Source organism: Dromaius novaehollandiae, chromosome 1 (genome assembly GCF_036370855.1).
Source record: "Dromaius novaehollandiae isolate bDroNov1 chromosome 1, bDroNov1.hap1, whole genome shotgun sequence".
Taxonomy (NCBI): Eukaryota; Metazoa; Chordata; class Aves; order Casuariiformes; family Dromaiidae; genus Dromaius; species Dromaius novaehollandiae.
Window position 1 is genome coordinate 106,064,715 of NC_088098.1, and position 23,298 is coordinate 106,088,012.

Below are 23,298 nucleotides of genomic sequence, written 5' to 3' on the forward strand. Positions count from 1 at the left end.
CACTGGACACCACTGAAAAGAGTCTGGCTGCCTCCTCTTTATACCTTCCCTTCTGATACTTATGCATGTTGATAAGATCCCCCCCCTCAGTCCTCTTCTCCAGGCTGAAGAGTCCTAACTCTCTCAGCCTTTCCTCATATGAGAGATGCTCCAGGCCACTCATCATCTTAGTAGCCCTTTGCTGGGCTTGCTCTAGTAGCTCCATGTCTCTTTTATATCACAGAGCCCAGAACTGGACACAATACTCCAGATGTGGCCTCACCAGGGCTGACTAGAAGGGGGAGAATGACCTCCCTTGACCTGCTAGCAGTGCTCTTCCTAAGGCAGCCCAGGATGCCATTGGCCTTGTTGGCCACAAGAGCACCTTGCTGCCTCATGGTCAACCTGTTGTCCACCAGGACGCCCAGGTCTGTTTCTGCAGAGCTGCTCTCCAGCAAGTCCTGCTGATCTCAACCCTCTGAGTTCTGCCATTCATCTAGTTTTCAATCCACCTCACTGTCTGCTTGTCTAGCCCATAATTCTTGAGCTGACCTATGAGGATGTTATGGGAGACAGTGTTGGAAGTTTCTCTGAAGTCGAGGTAGACAACACCCACTGCTCTCCCCTTATCTACCCAGCCAGTCGTTCCATCAAAGGCTATCAGGTTGGTTAAGTATGGTTTCCCCTTTGTGAATCCATGCTGACTACTCCTGAGCACCTTCATATCCTTCATGTGCTAGGAAATGGTCTCCAGGATGAGCTGCTCTGTCACCTTTCCAGGGATTGAGGTGAGGCTGACTGGCCTGTAGTTCCTGGGTCCTCCTTTTGCCCTTTTTGAAGACGAGTGACATTTGCATTCTTCAGCCCTCAGGCGCCCCTCCTGATTGCCATGACCTTCCAAAGATGATTGAAAGTGGCTTTGCAATGAAACATCTGCCAGCTCCCTCTGCGTTTGTGGGTGTATTCCATCAGGGCCCACGGACTTGTGGATGTCCAGTTTGCTTAAGTGATCCCTAACCTGGTCCTTCTCCAGCATGGGAAAAAGCTTCCTTTCTCCAGACATTTTTCCTGGTCTCCAGGGCCTGGGATTCCTGAGGGCTGGTCTTCTCAGTAAAGACTGAAGCAAGAAGGCATTCATTATCTCTGCCTCTTCTGTATCCTTTGTCAGCAGGACCCCTGCCCCATTCAGCAGCAGGCCCACACTTCCCCTAGCCTTCCTTTTGTTACTGATGTATGTACAGAAGCCCTTCATGTTGTCCTTGACATCCCTTGCCAGAATAAACTCCAGATGGGCCTTGGCCTTCCTGGCCCCATCCCTGCATTCTCAAACAATGTCCCTGTATGCCTCCCAGGTTACCTGTCCCTGCTTCCATCTTCTGTATACTTCATTATTCTGTTTGAGTTTTGCCAGGAGCTACTTGTTCTTCTGTGTAGGTCTCCTGCTCCCTTTGCTTGACTTCTTACGCATTGGGATGGATCTTTTCCTCCTTTCATTTCTATTGACCTGACTTGGCAAGGAGGGAAGCAGAGCTCTTTTCCAGAGGAACGACAATGTGTTGTAATGCTTGCTCTGATGAATAACATGTGTTTAATAATAGAGTCTTTTGCAGTAACATTGGATTAAGTTATTCAGAGATCCTTACCACTCTGGCCAAGAAGTCATTCAATGGCTTAGGTGTCAAACTGGTCAATCCTGTCTTCTTCTTCTGATAGTCACCTGTTTGAAGGAGGAACTGACAAGGATTCTTTCCTCAGTGGCTGATTTAGATAAATGTTTTTTCTTCCTTCTCCTACCTTCAGTGAGCTCTTCCTGCCCTCCCTCCCCAACAGCTCAGGGGGTCAGTAGGATGGTGGAAATACAGCTTAAAGCTGTATTTTTGACAGATGAACAAGTGCCAAGGAGTGCCCTTAGGAAGCTGAGAAACAAAGCTGGAGCATCTAATTTCTGGTGCAGCAAGGAGACAACTCCTCTTCTGCAGCCCTTTTAACTTAATTGTGAGGAGTGACAGGTGGGGTGCCCACAACAGGCTGTGGACCAGCTGTGGAGGGCTGGGGACTGAGGATAGCCCTTTACCAGGTGAAAACAATTGATGAATGGCAGTTTACACTGAATAGGGTTACTGCTAGTAGTTCCCAGATGGATTAAGTTAATAGAGTGGCAGCCTAACTAAAACACTTCTGCACCTTGACTTCCTTCCTGTATGTTTGGGACAGGTCTTCTGGGAGCTGCCTGTGGGAAACTCACTTAGAAACTCTTCATTCTGTGATTATGCAATAATTTTATTGTAATGACTGTTAAAACATTGGCTCATGAAGAGACCAAATTCTGACTTGAAAGCCTTCCAGTTCTGCCCTTCTGGAATGTTTCAGTTATATTGAAATTGTTCAGTTATATTTCCATTTTCTTTCACTGCCTCATCTGTTTTAAGTAAAACAGAAATAAGATGACTTATATTGTTCCTAACCACCCTCCTGCTGTTGTGTCGTGTTCCCAAGTGGTAGTTATAAGCTCTCATGGAGCTTATATCTAAGGTGAACCTTTCTTCTAATTCGTTTTTCTTCTAATTTACTTACTTTTATATAAAAGGAACTTGGAGAAGGATAGACTCATCTCTTTGGCTATTAGTGCATATCTGCAAGCAAGCCAAACATCTGTTTGCTTTGGAAGTGTCACTTTTAACTGTTGAGTCAGTGAGGCTACATAACCCCAGAATATGCATGCAGATTGAGGTGATTTGGCAAGTACTTGCTGTCTTTGATTCTTACACTTACTCATCTGTTTTGAAATACTTGAAGTGGAGCTAGAATCTTACTTTCAGTCTCCTCTTAAATGTAGATTCTTCTAAGAGGGTAGACCTATCCCTTCTTTCTTTTCTGGAATATTACAACCCTCCTTTCATAAGAAAGGAGTTGAGGGGAGGCTGGCCTGATTTGGAGATAGGGGAAGGGATAATCCTCACTTACATGCCTTTCCCCTGAGCCACAATACCTGCCCTGATGTCCCTTTCTTCTGGACTAGCTGGTCCTTCTGTAGCTCTAGTCTTTCTTCCTGATGTTTTCATCGCTGTAAGACAGAAGGAAAATATATACAAACACAACAGCTGTAGTGTTCTGTTTGCAAGCCTTTGTTCTTGACTTTCCTAAACCTTGCTTCAATTCTAAGTTTTTGTCTGCATCAACTTTCCCAAGTCTGTGTAGAAATATATCATAGAACAGGATCTGACTGGATGCTAGACTTCATTTCCCTTGAAGGGGAATGTCATCTTGTTAGGTGCAGCAGTAAAATCTGAGAGAAGTGACTAGTGCTACATCAGCTTCAGTATGGATTTTGTTTTCCCAAGGAAGGAAAACAAATTGCAACAATACGAAAAAAATATACTATGTATATAGAATCTGCCATTTTCAGAAAGATATTTAATCTTTAACAATAGAAACAGGTTTTAGGGTGTTTGTCCCCTCAAATTCTAATACTTCTGCTGCACACTTTCACGTTTTACCAGTATTTCACTTTCAACGAGCACTATATCTTGAGGCCAAACCTTACTCTATGGAAGTGGCAATAGTAGAAATAAGGATGTGGTGCAGCAAGTTACCCTGTATTACATACTAAAAGGTTCCTGCGCTTTCATCTGGTGCTGGAAGTGGAAAACAGCTAGGAAATCAGACTGGATGAACCTCAGGTTGGGAGTTGCTATAGTTTGTCACTGATTTTTTTGTCAGTTCCTAGTGCTTAGGTTTATCCTAGGTAGATTTGATAACTTTAAGAAAAAGATCCAGATTTTTTTAATGGGGTGAGGGGGACGGAGGGAAGCAGAGTTTATGTATATATACTTATATATAAAAAAACATATTATTTATACACGCCTACAGAAGAGAAGTGGGTAATTACCTGTTCATTGCAAGTATTCTCTGAAGAGCTTCAAGTTGCAGGTGGTTTGTGGCTGACGCATCTTTAGTTGCTGCTCCTTCCATATCAGGAGCACTCTCCTGGGGAAGCAAACTTGAAAACAAAGTATTTTTCTGTTAAACTTGTGCTATTAAAGTGTATCAGTTGAATGTAATGTAGGGCATCTCTGTCCCTCTCCCTCATTGCTCCCTCTTTCATTTGTTTTCTGTAAATGAGAATTTTTTTTTGTTATAATCATGAACAAGGTCTATCAAAGATGTTTTATGTTTTGAAGGTAATCCCTTTGGAAATGACAGATTGAAAGACACTTCTTGGGAGACAAAGTTTTAAAAGCTGTATTCTGTCCTACTTTCAAACACAATATATTTTAAAGAATAATCTTGATTTTTCATCTTTTACCATTTGACAAATAATGAGCTCCATCTTTTGTCCTCTAATGTCTTACTGGGTTTCAAGGTTTTTGTTTTGGTTTGCTTTTTTTTTGTGCATACTCAAGCATAATGATGGGTTTTGTATAGTTCTGAGAACAAAGATTGTTGTCTTTACCAGAAGGGGGGTTGTAGAACTCTTCAGGTTAAATCCATTGTCCATGCAGTCAGCTGTGTATCGTGACTGCAGAATGAGGAGGCATACCTTTGCTGTTGCTAGCTAGATGGTGCAGATAATAGCTTTAGCAGTTTGCTAGATGCCTATTTGTAACAGCTGTAGCAACTTTATTGGGTCTTAATCTCTGTAACTAGTGGTAGTGTGTATGTGTAATTATTCTTCAATGGTGTTGGTGAAGATAGAAGTAACTTAAGCAGGACAAAAAAAACCCACAACAATCCCACCTCAGAAATGATACAGATTTTTCACAAAACCACAGTTTTCTTGAGGAATCTTTGCCCTCCAACATTCTAAGGCATTCTGTTTTTTCTGAGAATGGGCATTTTTTAAATTCAAAGTGGTACTTGCATAATTCAATTAGGTTCTAGTCTGAGTATCTGAGAGTCATGTATATCTTCAGTCTGTCTTCTCTGATGCACCAAAGTATGCTATTTAGCACCATGCACAGATCAACATGGACAATTGAAAATAAAATCTTGCCACAAAATCTCTCTCCTGTAAGTGAAAGGACTGTGTATGCATGCTATTTTGAAAATGAATATTTACATTTTAGATTGATGCCTTATTGAAGATTTAAGGCCATTTGAAGGATGACTTTGTAAACTAAAAAAAAAGAAACCCTCATCTCTCCCTTTTTTGTAGAAGAAACTGGTTGTTTCCTAACCCTTTTAGGCCTAATAAGGAAAGTTTCACTTTCTTTTTCTCCTTCAGGTTATGCCTCGGGAAAACCAATAATGTCAAAGAACATGAGGCCAACTACCAGCTCTGTAGTGTTTTGCTGAATTAAGTCTTGCACCTTTGAATAGAGGAATTAATCAATTTGATTTCTTTAGCAGTCCCTCTGCTTCCGGTTGGCACTCCAGCTTGGCTATCAATATTGGTCTGTCTTGGCTATCAATATTTGGTCTGATGTGTCTGACATCTTCAAAAATATTTTTTTCCACATTCTTCTAGGCAGGTCAAAACGTGGTTCTAAACTCTCTGTCTGAGATCTTAGAAGCTTTTTAACAAAGTGTTCATGACGCAATCAATTTTCAAGATGTGTGCAGCAAGGCCTCCATATTAAAAAATGCAGATACGTAGGCCTCAACATCCTTGTCCTTCGGTGGATCTCCTTTTATCTTATTATCACAGGAACTGTAGCTGATAGTGTTTCATACTGTTTTAATCAAATATCTGGTAGATGGAATGTGAAATGATTGCTTTGGTTCAAGATATAGGCAAGTATTTCCTCAGTTTCAAATTCTTCTGTCATTCACCATTGAAATCCACAGCTTAGATCTGGTATTTGTATTTTTATCCAGCACTATGGAAAATACAGCAAATTTTCCTGTGTTTTTTTGAATATAGTTACAAAGGTCTTCTACACAAGGTGACCCTGTATCATAGATGAACTGATTTCAATAAATGTAGCTTTATTTCTCAAGAGTAAGATGCCTACAACCTTCAGCATGCAGTCTTGAATTCCTCACTACATGGCTGCTGCTTTTTATTTTTTCCAGGAACCTTAATACAGCTAGCATGCACAGCAATTTCATTCTTCCTCTGACCAATTTCTTTAAAATAAATCATTAAGCAGCTGTTCTAGTTTGTCCCTAAGGTAATCACCAAAGATTTTATTGTAGGAATTTTGTTTTGTCATGTAATGATATGTGATCTTGTATTCTTTTGTAATAGCAGTAACTTCTGTACAAATCAGGGACTGCACTTTCTTACCTCCTTGGTGAATTAAGTAAAAATAGTTTTATTGGTTTTGTGATTCTTTCCATCATTGTTTGTGTGTGTGTGTGTGTGTGTGTTTTGTGCAAATTTCACAGTTTGACTTGTATAACAGCTCTGGTGTGGTAAGTTTTACACAGTGCTGCAAAGCCTGCTAGAGACTTTCTGCATATGCCTTTTGTCTATGGAATTGGTCTTGAACAAAGTTTGCTCTCAGCTTAAAATCACTCAGCACAGAACAGTGTGAACTTTAATGCTGTTGTTAGTTTGTGGATAACATGCCTAGCAGTGATAAATATATAGGCTGGTATTGAACATGTCACAGATCTGTGTAAATGTTTTAAGATGTCACTTTTGAACTGGCAGAGTAGAGCAACTACCTGCTCTCAGGAACGGTCTGAAGAGCAACTGCTGGTGGAGCAACATCCTCTGGTACCTTCTTGTCCAGGGGACCTGGAGCACTAAGACCGAATGAACTCCCAAGCCCTACAGTTTCCTTTCTTTTCCTTTGCTAGGGGGAAATGTTGCAGCAAGACAGCCATTACAGCTATGAGGAAGGACATGATGTCAAAGCAGTCTCTGAAAGGTCTAAAAGAAGGCCACAGTCTCCTAGGCCTTAATGAGTGAGGAAGGATTCTCTGTAATTGCAGCCTGGGCCAGATGTGTACTAATTATTTCTCCCCACCCTTGGGATGGCAAAACTGAATCTCAATGACACTTTGCATGGCTGCCTCATGGCTTCTCAATAACTTCTGGTATAAACTGATGTAGGAAGAAGCCTTCATTTGGTTTTGCAGTGGAGCATTGGGCTGTGTGCAGAGAGGAGGTGGACACCACAAAGTAGCTGTTCTGCAATGTGACGTGGGAAAGGAGGGACCCATAAAAGGCTTATGTGGGAAGAACCACTTTTGGCAGTGTTGCTCTCTGTGCAAGGCTGGGCTGTGACTTCTGTTGTCATATCGCGGAAAGACAGTGTTTAACACTTTGTCAGAAATGTCTGTCTTTCATCAGCTGAAGGATGTATTTCTGTATGTCTTCCTCCTTTTTGGTGGTATCTCTGCCTCTCTTCTTCAGTTGCCTTTTGCTTGTGGGTTTTCTGTAATAGTTGGCAAGAAAATCCGACGGATCTCGTCTGCCTTTTCTCACTTGGCCTAAAGGGTATGCACATAGTTGCTGTGCATCTGTATAGTGTGTCAGAATAGGAGACTGAGTAGCAGAGAAAGACAGTCATTGTTGCTATAGTGTCTGAATCAAAAAATAATTAAAATGCTTCTTTTCCTGGATCTGGAAACATCAACCCTATAGCCTCTTTCATTCTTAGTGAGGCTTGGAAATGTCATGTAACTTTACACATTATCTTTCTGCAAATAGGACACGTGTTCTTAATGTTGAGGTGTTACAGCAATGGATGTCTCACACGGGACTACATGTCCAGTGAGACCCGGGGTTTTAGGCTGCTGATGTGCCTGGCTTAAGGGACAGTTAAATTCTGAAAAACTCCAGTCTTTTGACTGGAAGATTGAAGTAACTGAGAAGCAAAGGAAGCATTTGTTCAAAATAGCAAAGGACTGATAAGCTCTGCAAAGTTTCTACCACCTTCTTCCCTCTCAGAATACTGCTGCCCTGGAAGGGCACTATAAATTGTACACATAGCAAACAGCGAGCTGTTTTGTTGTGCACTGTTAGTACCAAAACATGCTGCTTCATAGAAGACACTGAAAAACATGAAACAGACGTGCATAAAGCACACTACCAAACAGGGTTCTGCAATGTTTGTTCCTACCTCATAGAGGTTGACAATTCTGGTGGAGTATCTGTAGGCAACCAAGTGCTGTACACTATTGTCATGTCTCATTTGGAGAAGCATAGATTATGCTAAGGTTCTGAAAACTCTGATCAGTTGCACAAAACAAAGCAACTTCCTTATTTCCATACTGTGGCATACGACGACACAGACCACAAGAAGAATGGTGCAAGAAAGCCTTTATTGAAAACACAATGGCTGGTTATATAGCCATCAGGCTCAGCCACTCCTCCAAGTATCTCCTTGGCATTGTGGCATCCTGTGATAGGTTGAAGGCGTCTTCTGATGCCCAGCAGGCGGGCAGGACAGTCCAGCAGGACAGGCCCACTGCAGCTGCTGACACGTAGGCAGGAAGGCACACCGTGACTGCTGACACAGGCAGGAAGACACATGATCACTGGCAACTCACGTGCACACATTCTGGCCACAGATCATAGTTACCAGATCATTACTTTCTGCCTTAGAGATTCTCTGCTGTCATACACAACATCATTCAATCTTGGTCCCCAACACCATACTCCTACTGTGTTCTATGTTGAAACAAACAGGCTGACATTAGGTGTTTTCTTACCTGAATACGTTACAATGTAAGTAGGATAGGAGTGGAATATATTGTCAGGGGAGGGGGGGGGGGGAGCGGTGAAAGGAAAAAGAAAGGACCTGGAAAGATGATTGCTGGCTGGTTGTCAGTGCATCAGGGTCTCCAGCATGCTCAAACATTGTGTCAGAAGCCATTTTGAGCATACGGCTGGAGGCAGATCATGCATGAGCATGCATGAAACTACACGTGGCTGCTTTGGGTGGCAAAAAATCAAAATGCTCCAACCAATGTCATCAGAATGAACAAATACATTGCTGTTTACTGACAAGTTGCATTACCTTCACGACCTTTACCATAAAGCTCTTAGCAGTATATGCCTTCATGACAACCATCTAAATAATTGTTCTGTTTGTATGAAGCCCTTTAACCAGTGTCTTAGACTACCTTTGGGTGACAAGCTTTGAGAAAGCATTAGTTAAATGCTTTCCTTTGAGAGGTCTCATGTTAGTGTGCTGTTTCTGCACTTAGAATGAGATTTCTAAGAAAGTGACTGCTGGTCATTCCTAAGCTGTTACTGCTGTCTACACACAAGTCAATACTGCTTTACTGAGTTAAAAAGAAGCACCAGTAGAATGAAGAAGTTCCTGGAAGTGGACAGCAAAAGAAAGATTAAGCTCAGTGGGACAGGAGACCTAGTGACAATGCTGAAAAGGCTGAGGTGCTTGACGGCATTGCATGGAGTCAACTGGTAATGTCTGTTCTCAGGCTTTCCTGGCTCCTGACCTACTTGCAGCCTGATAGGATGCTGAGGAGCTGGCTGATGTTGTTGCAAGGGTGCCCTCTGTCATCTCTGAAAGGTGATGGCAACTGGGAGAGGTTCCTGAGTGCTGAAAATAGATAACTCTCACACTCATCTTCAAAAAAGCATCCTACTACATCCAGGCAAGTGAAGGACAAGGTGACTAGGAACAGCCAGCACAGATTTACGGAGGACAAACTGTGCTTGACAACACTGATTGCCTTCTGTGATGAGATGATTGGCTGCGTGGGCAAGGGGGAAGCAGTGCACATTGTTTACCTTGACTTCAACCTGGCTTTCAACATGCTTTCCCATAGCATCCTTATAGTCAAATTGCTGACACACGGACTATGCAGGTGGATGGCAGGGTGCCTGGAAAGTTGGGTGGACTGCTGGGCTCCAAGCGCTATAGCCAGTGGTAAAAAGTCCAGCTGGCTGTCTGTTTCAAGTGGTATCCCTCAAGGGGACACCCTCCTGGGGTCAGTGCTGTCTAACACTTTCCATTAATGACCTGGAGAACGAGGTCAAATGTGTGCTCAGCAAATTTGTGGACAGCCCCAAATGGAGAAGAGCACTTGGTATTCTAGTGGAGAGGGTTATAACCTCATGATAAACCCAGCTTGCTGGTTATATCTAGCACTGTGTTTTGAGAGAAGTCTCAGAATGCATAGAGTATGACAACAGGACAGTATGCATTCCAGGTTGTCTATCCAGGAAAAATTGAGAGTGGCAAGTTAGCTATGTGGACAGTTTACTCTTGTATTTTTTGAATACTTTAATGTGTTAGAAATCATAGTTTTCCTTTCTGCAGACCTCTGTGAGATGGGTGAGAGAGCTGTTGTGTGACCTGTTTTTTTTTTTTTTCTTTTTTTTTTCTTTCTCTCCAAGGTGTGATTCAGAGCAGCTGCAGTTAAAGAGAAAGTCTACCCTCACCAGGAGGTATATGTGAAGGGGGGGGGGGACCCTCTGAGGCTGCAGCAGGAACACATTTCCTCTTTGCTTTTTTTCTCTTCAGTATTTTGGGAGATGTGGAAACTTTTTCCACTCTTCCTACCTGCCACTCTGATTGTCAAGATATCTTATGTGATATTACTGTCAATATGCCGGTAATAGAGCAAATGATACTTTTGATAGAAACAGGGTATATTTTAAGGCATAATCTACCTTCTGTTTGGTGCTCCTGGAGAATAATTTGCTGGAATATCATTGAACAAAGACATTCTAACTCATTATAATTACTCTGAAAGCAACATGCTTGAGGGGTACTCCAGGGAAAGCTGAAAGATGTACAGTACATGAATATGTAGGAAATCACAAGAAAAATGTAGTTCTGGCCACCAATTAATGCAGATTAATTGATTATGCTTTAGTTGACCTTGATTATCCATTAGAGAGTGACAAATGGAAAGTCAATATGAATGACAAGATGTAAAGTGGATGTTACCATAAATCGGGTACATTAGTGACATCTGTCGAGAGCTCAAAATGCTGCTCTAGAAAAACATTCAGGATTTTAATGCTTTCCTCTTTGGGATTCTTTTTACACTATATGCTAGACTCATGATGACAAAGTGTCTCTGGCAGGGATACTGGGCACATCTTAAAAGGCAGTTAGTCAATGGGTATTTTCTAAATTGTTTTGACCTTATGAGTGTGCTTGTTGGACAGAACAGATCTCCCATAATGCACAATAATATATTTTTTTTAACCACATGGTATGTGGAAGTTGTAGTGATTGATGTTTCAGATGCATGCCAGTTAGTGTTGAACTGAATGCAAACTAAACCTTTTGACTCAGTTAAGCTGTAATGTAGTAAAGTTCTCATTTTGCAAGTTTTTACCTGCAAGTGGCTTAATATGCAAAAGCAGTGCAAGCCCGGGATGCAGTAAACTGTAGAAATGAGTTAGCTGATGCTTAGTACATGGGTATTTTCTTCCAAATTCACACTTCTGGAAAGAGGAAGGAAGTTCTTGATGAAGTCGTTATTTGTTTTACTTGATATACTTTTAGCTAACAGGAAAAAATATTTTCCAAGCATCTCTGATAGTCTGCCAGTTCTTCTCATGACCTGGATTTCCTTAGCCCAGGGAGCTAACTAAATCTGTAGCACTGTAGTCTTGAAAGATATTTAGAACTAGTAGAAAAAAAGACAAGGAATTCAAAATTTGCTTGTTTTACCTTTGACTATGCTTGGTGATACTGAAAATGAGCTACGTTACAAGGAAGAAGATCATAGAAGTATAACTAAGTTGTAGATTGAACCATTTTAAGTGGAGCGTGCCTCTCTATTTGGGTTTTGCATAAAGCTGATTTTATCTAAATGCCTAATTATGTTTTTTTTTGAAATTTTAGGTAGAAGTTAGCTGATGCTTTGCGCTTCTTCAGGACTTTTGCCCAAAGCTGTATTTCACCCTGAGCAAACTGGGAGCTAAGGTGACAATGACCTTTCTATATACTAGCATTATACTCAGACTGGAACACCTAGATAATTATCTGTTTCTATAATGCAGGTACCTGAAAGTGTCATTTGTATAAAGAGATAATCAAAAACAATTCTCCCTGCCCCAAAGACTAAAGGTCAACTTCTGCCTTTCTCAAACAAGCCATTTTCCTCTCTCACAATGAAATTTGGAAACTTTCTATACCACACCTATTCTCCTTGCAAAAGTGGCCTAAAATTCTTAGTATCCTCCTTGCTGGTGGCCTAATGAACTGCAAATCCTTGCTACTATTGTATCTCAAAGCACTTTCCTAGTGTACTTATTTTGAAATAGTATTTTTATTTATGACTATGTTTAAACACCAAGTATTTGGAGTATAAGGGCCTAGTAAGGCATCATATTGAGCTGTTGCTTTGTGTATATGAAATGTCAAAATAGCAAGGTAACAAGCAATTTGATTTTATTAAATTCTTTCTAAACTATTTAAAACACTTGGTGTACATAAATAACTTGCTGATTCTTGTATTATAAGCAAGTTCAACAGTATAATGTAACATTGCTTAAATGGAAATGCCATTTCAATTAATTTTGGTGGTTAAATTCAGTTAAAATAGTTATCGTAAGGATATACTATATACCTTCATATCTGGTTTTCTTAAGATGTTTAAAATGTGTGTACAAGCAGTTAAGTGAAGAGCTTGAGTGTGGTTAAAAGTTCACCTCCTTTCAGACGTCATTTCTAACATTTAACAATACATAGATGTCCTTCTGTCCATATCCTGTACAAAATATACCACGTACCTAATCAGGTAAAAATTCACAAGATTTACACAACAAGCTTGTATCTAGTTTGCTAGTATGGTGAACCTACACACTGGTTAGCGTCTGCTTCTAAAGCATCATGGATAATTGATTGAGGCAGATTTCTACTGTACAGTGCACCTTGAAATAAATTATTTACTCTTCCTTCAAGAATTTTTCTATTTATTTGAAGGGAGGGGGGAAACCTAATCAGGAAATTACTTCAACAAACTTGTTTAATATTCCCTCATGTTTACTTTGCAAAAAATTAAAAATACAGGTATGTTTTAACTGTAAGTCCAATTACTCATTTATTGTATTTTATAAAACAGACTGAAAAAGTCTTACATATCCTAAAATTTAGATTTAATCTCTCTTACATTCCTTAGATAAATAAAAAAAATATTCTACAATACCTTCATAAAGCAATTGGGAAAATTACTCCAATAACGACCTGTTAGTTTATGATAAATGGCTGTTTTTTTTCAGACTACAGGGTTTTTTTATGTGGCTAGTAATATTAATAGAAATGTTTGCTCAAAGAAGCTTGCATGATAAGATGTTTGTTTTGTAATTGTTTATCATGATATGTTTAATTTATGCTAATATAAATATAAGAATTACATTAAAATATTGTCACCATAGCTTCTGCTACCATTGGCATTTAAAATTAGGCAATTAGCATCATTTTTTTCCTAGCACCAAAATAACCATAACAAATAATGGTACTACCTTAATTATTCAATTCTGCTTATTCTTCTTGGTATATCCAGATATCAGAAAAAATGTTGGACTGGTAAAATAAGAGGTTTTTTTGTCTCTTGGAAAAACTCATTTCATGCTCAGGAGTTGACTCTAAATACTTACTTAGTCATATTCTTTATCCAGAAATACTTTTCTTGATTGTCCTATCATGTGTGCATTACTTTAAATATGGTTTTAGTGTTGTCGGATTTAAATGTTCTAAGTGATGCTATTTTTTTAAAAAAAGTAGTTTCCCCCAAAATCTGATTTTTTGACAAAATGGTAAATACTATGATACTGTCTTTCAGCTCCCCTACTTCTTCAATGTGTGCTAATAATATTATATAACCAAGAAAGGTATTTGTGACAGAAGAGATCATGTTGAAACTGACTTTTGGTTTCCTTCATATTTAAAAATCATTTTTAAATGATTTGACATCCAGGGTTTTCCTACCTACTGTGCTTTTGATCTCAGTAATAGAAACTTTTTTAATATACAGTTATTTTATGTATATTTTCCTTCTTGAATATAGCTAAAGAATAAGGCCTCGATGGCTTTAGTTTCTGTGGGGTGACTTCTTGTAGCACATAGTTGCTTAACTTCAAAAAAATTACCATGACGCTTGTTAGTCTTCCCTTTTGTTTGACTGCATGTGATCCTGGGATGGTTCAGAGGAACTTGTGTGCTGCCTTGAGTGGTAAGGATAAGGTGATAAGCCTTCCAGCTGTTCTTGTACAAAGTAGTTATGCAAAGTGCTTTCACTCTTCTTTGCATAATAAGGACATCCTCTTCCACTACAATCTATTTAACTTGTTGAAGAGAAAGTTAAAAGGTAACTTAATCATGTTCTACAAGTACCTACACAGGAAGAACATTTTTGACAGTAGAGGGCTCTTTAATCTAGCAGACAAAAGCATTAAGTGATTTCCAGTACTGAAGCTAGACAAATTGAAAAGGGAAATAAGGTGCAACCTGTGCTCTTTTTTCTTTTCTTCTTCTTCTTCTTTTTTTTTTTTTTAACAGAAGCAATTAACAGCAAGGGTAACTAATGATTGCAGTCATTTATCAAGTGAGGTCTGCACTCTTCATATTGAGCAAACTTTACAAGAAGGTTGGGTGGCTTCCAAAAGGTGTGCTATAATTTAAAGTACAGGGTACAGCTTTGGTGCAAACATGTCTGGATGAGGTTCCATGGAAGGAGGTCAAACTACTGATTCTCAGTTGTTGCCTCTAGCCTACAAATATTAATCTTTCTCTCAAATTACTCTTATCAGATACTGTCATGAGCTTTTCCGTGCACTTAGGTCCTGAGGCAAAACCCACTGAAGACTTTCTGACATCAATGGGCTTTGGATCTATTCCATAGACAGCTAGTTTCTTTTGGAAAATGTTGAGTGAATTGTAAGTGAAAAGTTTTATATAGGTATTACTGTAGCAACAGAACTATATTCATAGTAGTGGCATTTTGAAAATGAAGGAATTGAAGGGAAAATACACATTGGAGGAAACGAGTAAGGTCATTCTTACACTATCCTGTAATCTCTTAAATTCAGCATACAGGATGTCTTGTGTTTGTTAAATATTAAAAGCCACCTCTTCAAAATAATATTAAGGAAGAAATACTTGCTTGTCTCCTAACCAGCAGACGTTCACCGGGTTAATTGTGGCATACTGCCTTCCTAGTCACACTGAATATTTTGGCTGTTTACTATTTTGAATATCTAACCAGCAAAATTTGCCAGGGAAGGTCAACAGCAATGTTTTATCCCAATTCAGACCTATTTTATAGACACAGGGTAGCAGATACTTATGCAGCACTTTTAGGGAAAGTGAATTTCATTTTTTTAAAGAAGTGAATTTGAAAACCTAAGTAGTAGTCGTGTACATCTGTGAGCATCTGGACTATTTTTGCCACTGTCCACAGTGGCATTGAGTCCAAAGAGTATTTTTTTAGGCAGATGTGAGGTTTCTGACTACAGTATTACCAGATGCAACTTTGTGCTCCAAGGCCCAAAGTGGAAGCTGTGTGGCTCTGATAAGAATAGTAGTGAGTTTTGATAAGCTTGCTGAAAGGCAGGAGATAGTAATTCATGTTTGGCATCACTAGCCTGAGCTTAACTTTTGTTAATTACCAGAAACTATGCAAAAGTAAGTGCAAAGAAAAGGCAGAATCCCTGCAGAATACCAACAACATGAATTTCTGAATCCCTGAAAAATCATAAAAATTACTCTGACTTGAAGCTGAATCATCTCCTTTCCTCGCTTCTCATCTTTATACCATTGGGTCAAAATTCTTGTGAAACCTACTTTATGTTCGAAGGATAATTTCTTCCTTCTTGTTTGTGTGTCCTACATCTGTCACATCAAACTGTATTTTCAGTTTTTGATACAGATGCTAGTCTTGAAGAGGCGGACATGCTGAGCTTTCTTCATGCCTCCTTCTAGTCTCCAATCATTTTTGTACAAAGCCGTCTTATCTTATACTTCTGTCTTTTGCCACATTTCCCCACCATGTGTGGTATTCATATGATCAAATGCACAGATTTGCAGTGTAGATACTTGAATGTGAACCAGTAATCTAGGTTTTATTTATAGCAAATCAGCTGCTGTAGATACTTCGGTGGCACAATTCATCTAATCCCAGCACAGATGCAGAGCTTGTGCTGTACGAACCTGAACGTTTGGTTTCTGTTGCCACCGAGTTCTGTGGTCAGCAGCAGTCAGGCCTGTGCCAAGGCTGCTGAGATCAGCCTTGTAATGCTGACAACTGTTTTCATGTCCTACACTAGTGGGTGTGCTCCTACACATGTGTATTCTCTGAGAAAAAGGAGTTTTGCATAGGTGAAAGCACAGAAACCAGTGGCAGCATAGGCCCATTAAATGAGGACCATTCGTTTCTCTGTAATATTCATGAATTACCATAACTTGACTAATCGCATGCTCTTCCATACTCTGCTAAATGGAAGCTTAAGCTATTTAGTTCTCACAGTCAAAGGTCTTGCTGAGCTTTGTTAATGTCCCTTGAAGAATATATACATCTGTCTTATTTGTAACTGCGCTTCTTTTAAGTCATCATGTTTTGGCTGTGGCACATAGGTGGATTCCTCGGATTGGGATTGAAATTCTCACTTTCATAAAATGCTTCTTCATGGCCAGTCTGTAATCCTTTTGCTAGCACTCTATTCTAGAGTACTATATTCTAGAGAATATAAATTAACTTATAGTTCTGATTTTACAAAACTAAGAAAAATTATCTTTGTAGCCCGAGGGAAAAAAAACAATCATTTCTAGTCAACTCTCCTAACAGCAGCTATTTCTATTGCAGCAGCAGGAAGTAGTTTAAGATTCACTTTAAAAAATAATGGCCTAAGAAAACCTTCCTCCCCCTCTTTCTCTTTTTAACAACAATGAAGAAAACTTTTATAACCAGTTCACCCTAATCCCATTGTGAAATTTATCTTGTCCACTTGTTATCTCTTGAGGTTTCTTCTCTGATTTCACAGCTGTATTCCTTGTATCTCTTCCCTGCATGATATGTTAAGGTCTGCTCCAATTTATTTATTTAGATTTTATGCACAGGGATAAGTTATAACTCTTTGAGACAGAGCATCTCATTTTCCAGGGCACCCCACAGATATTAGCAATTACACTGGATTACAAAAGGCTTTCATCCAAACAAATAATTTGTTTTCCAGTGAAGAATATAAGATATCTCACCTCTGAAAAGGGATTTTTTTGTTGTTTCTTTTGTAACTGTGAATGACCTGTGAGACCCATCTGGTCTTTCTACAAATGAAAGAAAGAGAACCCTTCAAGGGTAAAATATTACTTATTCTATGAAAAAACAATTTTAAATTAGAAAAAGAAAGGGTTTGACTTATACCACTGCGTGTGTCTGATTTGAATCACTCGCAGCTTGCACTGTTACACCCTCTTAAAATGTAATATTGCATAATATCAATGTGGAAAGTATAAAAACCTTTCTCACCAGTAAGCAATTGCATATAGTCTGAAAATTAATCCCTCACTACCAGAATATGTAAATAGAAAGCCAGATTTGTTAGTGGGCTCCAGCTGCTTTGTGCATGAGAGCAAAATAAGTATAGGCCCAACTTAAATGTTCAGCTAAAGTGGGTTTATGGCTGCTTTCCATTACCAAAATGGTGTAAAGCAACTGGAGGGGACTCATGACTCTGGCCCATTCTGGGATTTGACACTACATCCAGTGTTGTGCAACAATACTAACAGCCTGGCTAGGGTACTTCAGTACTTTCCAATTCCTAACTCCTTGTAAGTCAAGAACCTCTTATATGGATGTTAAGTGGAAGAATAAAGAGGAGAAGCTTCACAGTATTCAGTGCCAAACACTTGCAACTTTCCACACGATAGAAGTATATGTTCAGGGGAAAATTAGATGAATCAATATAGTGTAGTTCAGAGAATAACCAAGTTCTGGCATAAATATCCACAAGTACTGGATTCCAGGCATGGGGAAGTTTTGTTCATATTTTAAGTGCTGACTTATCCTGATCTGTTTCAGGTTGTATTGAAATTGACTCAGAATTTACATGGTCATTTACTAGCTCACAGCTGACACACTTGAACTTCTTAAATGACTTATTTAGTCTTCATGTCATACTATATATGTCTCTAATACTCATGACTCTGTTCCAAAATCTTCATTCTTTGTGGAGCATTCTTCTGTGGTCCCAATATTCAGTTATATATTAAAAATATGGAAAGAAATCCCAGTTGTCCATATGAACAATCTATAAAGGATGGTGGAAGAAAACTTGACAGATGGAGCATTATTTTTCCCTGGAAGGCAGAAATTATTTTTGGATTTCTTTCCAAACCTTCCACAATAACAACTGATGTAGAGATTATGTAAGCATGAAGGATATCACCTACAGCATTGTAAATTTGCATAAGAATAAGCTGGGTTTAAGCTAAGAGCATTCCAAACTAATGGTGATGCGCCAACAGCCAGGAAACACTCCAAGCTAAGGCATATCCTAGATAGCTCTGTTAAAGCTTCTTGTGCTTGTTTTGTTAGCCCAGCTAACAAATTACACCAAGCTAGTGGGGACAGTCTGTATCAAAGTCCTGAGTGCACCAGCAGGATCTGCAGCTTCTCGCTTTTCCTATGTGTTTGACTGCCCCTGTTCAAGGTTGGCTCTCATGACTGTGTAACCTTGCATCAGACTTTTGTGAAAAACAGCTACATTGTGAGAAAGAGCTGTTAGAGGCCTCAGATGGGGCCTCTGCCCACTGACTTGGGAGCTACATTTGTAGACCAAGGGCCTGAGCTTGCCTGAGCTATGCTGTAGATGCACCTGTGCCCAAACTTGCTGATCTTGGTCTTCACTTGCTGACTTGACTTCCTGGCAGGCCTGGGGCCTGCAGGAGTGCCTGGTGATAGCGAGACTGTGGCCAACCTGCTCACCATCCCTGGACCAGCCTGGCCAGGTAGGTACTTCAGGACAGGGCCCTTGCCAGAAAGGACAGGCAGGGCACAGCCCTGGTGGCTCTGCTCCACAGAGCCTCCACAGTCCCAGGTCTTCACCAAGGATGTGGAAAGAGTTGGCCTTATGAAAGATACCATGGTAGTTGGACTGTCTACTCGAAGTTAAGAGGCAGAACTGAAAAAGCTGGCAAGATGCAGTATATAGCGCAAGCAGCAACCGTAGACCTGTAGCAGCCCCCTGTTGTGAGCTTTAAGCTATAGCATCATTATTCTGTTTTTGACAGCCTGTCTGATGTACTATAGACTATACCACAACACTAACTTGTGTGTTTTCTGTTTTTACAACCCCAAAGCTGTACCTGCAACTTCTTTCTTATTTTTTTTAGTACATAACTATTGTTGATTGCATGGAAGTTTCCGCATGACATGGTGCAGCTTTTAATGAAAGAGGCTTAAACTAACATGCAGTACTTTGTACTTGCCTCAAAGAGGTTACAACTTGTGCAAGCTATCACAGTTCAGCTGATGTGGAGAACCTTGATGATCAGCCTATGCCATAAGGTATAGCAAAGCCTTTAGGGAACGGTGATTGCCAGGGTTATGATGAAGGTACTTTATGCCTAAGCATTAATGCACATTTAGAATCCCACTTACATGACCATCTTAGTTTGCCATGAGTATTATATGACCCAGAACAGAGCTTAAGTACACAAAAATAAAGATTTTAAATGTAGTCCTGTAGTCCTTTTCATCAACAGATCTTTCCTATATATGTTATAGATCCTAAAAGCAGGAAGACCTGTAATTTTGCTTGTGGCACACCCATAAAATACTACTTTTAAAATCTAATACTACCTGTGTGCAGCAAGAGATTTATCTTCTATTATCCCTGTTCAAATTCTTATTCTCAAAACTTAAGTGACAACAATATATAGACTCTTTACTCTTTGACCAAAATCAGACTATAACTCAAGGAACTATTTATCAGCAAAGAAGAGCAAGATACCTGACTGTGCTGCTCTTTTCTATTTATTAATTTCTCCATGTAAGTATATGGTAAACTGCTTTAGCACAGCCTGAGTTTTCAGGCTTTTTAAACAGGACTACTTAGTTTGATATTTAGGGCCTAGAGTAGTCAGACTTCTAGTACCTTTTGTTCTTAAATTCTGTAAAATGGAAAATTTTGTTTTCCAAGAGGAATTTCTTTCTCAGTAATACAGTCAACCAGTTCTGATAGACATACAGTGGTGAATCCACAATAGCAGACCTAGAAAAAGAACCTCCAGCCTGACAGGCTTCTTTTTTCACCCCAAGACAAGGCTCACCAATGCTTTCAATTAAGGCAGCTACTCCCTGCATGCATCTCCTGCCTGACTCTCTGACCTCTGCTTCAAGAGCAGTCTGCTGGGATGGAGAATGCCTATGTCATTTTAATCAGGCCATTGCATTGTAAAGAATTAATAGCAACTATTTTTCAGGTACTGTTCAACTTACTGTTATCAATATTTGAGGCTACTGAAGGGAAAAAAAGGATCCCCCCTCCCCCCTCCCGGCCCAGGGGAAAATGCTTATTTTGACTTGTTTCTTTTGAGACAAGACTTTCATATTTCGTAAGCCACTAGCTCTTTCAAAATATATCATCTGTCTGCCCTGTAGACTTGATCCTGGATCATTTACATCAGTTTTAAGCAGAATTAAGTTCAGCAAAATATGTTATTCCACCAGTAAATCCAGTTACTTTAAAAAAATCTGAATCAGTCTAACTGCATTTAGCACTTGGTGTTCAGGCTTCACGTTTCCTTCATTAGTGCTCCCCTTTCCTTTCCTCGAGAGACCTGCTTTTGATTTACAGCAGTAACCTTCTGTCCTGTACCAGATTAGCCTTGAGTTGTTACTTTTTCATTTTTAGCCTTGGGCCAGCTGTTTGTAACTTTTTTGTCTTGCATCAGTGATATTCAGTCTTTGGTAGCTTACAGCAATCATGTATCAGTGACCTTATAAGTTTCCTATACCTTTCTCCTCCTTGACTAGTCAAATTCGCATCTAGCATGGCAGCATATTGTTCACTACTTCCTTGGCTCTCTGTTTTCAAAAAGCACAAGTTCTGTTTCAGCAGGCTTTGGCCTCTTTCACTTGGGTTTCGAAAACTGTATTGGAGCCCACGTTACTGAGATAGCTCTCTCTCAAAAACGTCTGTAGCCATTGCTCATTCTAGTTTTATATTGAAACATTACAGTCTTCATATAACAAACTGTCACCAGTTTTAAAGGGGATTTTCCCCATCTCTTCATTTCAAGCCTTCTACTGTCTTTTTCAAGTAGGGAAAAGCTGAAAGTTACTATTATTAGAGGGGAGTGGAAAAAACCCTCCCTCCCCCTCCCCCCCCCCCCCCCAAAAAACCTCTTGGTGAATAAATTTCTTCCTAATGGAGGAAGGCAGCAACAAACTGGATTCGTTTTCAGTTCACATTTGTTTTGTACGTGTTCTCTTAACTTTTACTGTCAGTGTATTAACTTCAGATGGGTATCTTTTGCAAGTTTCCCTTTTTGTAACTGACTATGAATTGATTCAAACGTCAAAAAAATGCTCAGCACCTGTTGGACTGACACAGTATACTTCTGTCTTACCAATGCATTAGACAAATAGACTTTCTCTAAGCAGAAGGAGATATAGAGCTGATGGGTAGAGGAAGGCCTTGCAGGTTGCAACCATGTTGCCCAGCATGAACAGGTATAAGGACTCGCATATTTTTTTCCAGCTTGTCAGGGATTGTTCAGACTGCTAGCAGGATTACAAATCATAGACCGCACATGAGGCTGGAAAGTGATACGGGATGCTTGCACCCCCTTGGCTTTACTACGTTGTCTGGATCTTCATGATAAGGGGAAAAAAAACATTAGTAAGGGAGTGAGTTCTATTAGAACAGATGTTACTAAAACAATTCATGTTAAAAGTCCATTCAAAGTTTCAGTTTTACAGATTAAAAATTTTATAAAGCAAATCCTCTTGTTAGCTGCTTTGTAAACAAAGCCTTGGACGTCTGCCTCACTAAATTTACATTGAAATTATATTTGCTGCTACTGAAACTCATGTGTTTTTCTTCTACTTTTTGGGGGCTCTTTGAAAGATGACATGGGCATAAGTAAAATTCTAAGACTTTGGATTATAGGTGAGAATTTTCTTTATTAAAATCTAGAACTATTAAGTTTTTTTAATTGTTCAGCTTACGATTGTGGTTGAGCTGCAGACTTCAGAAAATTCTCATTAATGTATCTACAATGTAGTAGATCTACAAAGTTAACCTAACACTCTAGGCATTCATTATTTTCATTTGAGTGTAGGTTTTTGGATGATTATTTCTTAATTGATGGTTTTAAGAATATTCAAGGCTTTAAAAAGAACAAAAACCTTAAAAATTGTATCACTACTTATCTGATGGAAAATGGCTTGATAACAATTTTATGCAAATAGTTCAAAATAAATGTCCTCATTCCCCTCCCTGTTTAATATTTTCAGTGCAATACACTTACGGTTAGTAGACAGAGTGGAGGTTTACTGCCCTGAATTCATGAAACTTGACTTAACATTCTTATTGTAATTTTTTGCAGGCTTCTCTGTGCCTCAAAGTGTTTTCTTCAACTTTTATGCAAAACCTGCATGTTGTTTCCTAGTGGAAAATTTGAAGGCAGGGAGGATATCATTTTGTTATATTGCTTTGAGTAGCTGATAGTCTGGAATGAAAGACTAAAATTTGCTTTGGTTCTTGTTGCTGTGTGGCATTCTCATAAACATTTGTTTTATTTTTCTTCAGTTGTCATTCTTTGGAAATGGTCCTTTTGCATATTTATTGCTGTTTTATGGGCTTTTTCAGTAAAGAACAAAACCAAAAAGCCACATGATAGACATCAGTCATATTTAAACAATCAAACTCAAATGATTAATGAGTTTAAATATTTCCCATGTTGCAGGCTAAATCTGTAATGTGCAGGGATCTCAATTTCAGGGTGTGGTGAAATGTGCACAGAGGAAATCCAGCAGTCTGGGGCAGAAGGTTTGCAGTAGTTCTTGACAGCACTATGGCCTTTCTCATTATGACCAAGCTTCAAAGATAGGAATATCAAAACAAAGACCCTGTACAATTTCTATGTGTGTGGGGGGGAATGCATCCTACGTATGGCTTGAAGAATGCATTGTTAGTCTAATGAAAATCTCTGCAATCTAACCAAATGGCTGCTACTAGTCCAATTACAGTGACAGACTTCTAATCCATTTACTGCAGCTCATTTCCAGGAATGATACATGTGAAACTGATATACATGGACTTTTTATTACCCCTTTCTCTGCTGTTATGCTTACCCATCCTATATTCCTCTTTGTCCTAAAATCAAAGTTAAGACTTTTATGGCAGGTTATCACCATTCTGAGTCCTTTGCCAGGTAGTGTGATGTTGAGGGCGAAAGTTTCTTCACGCTCACTGTAGGGTCTTCT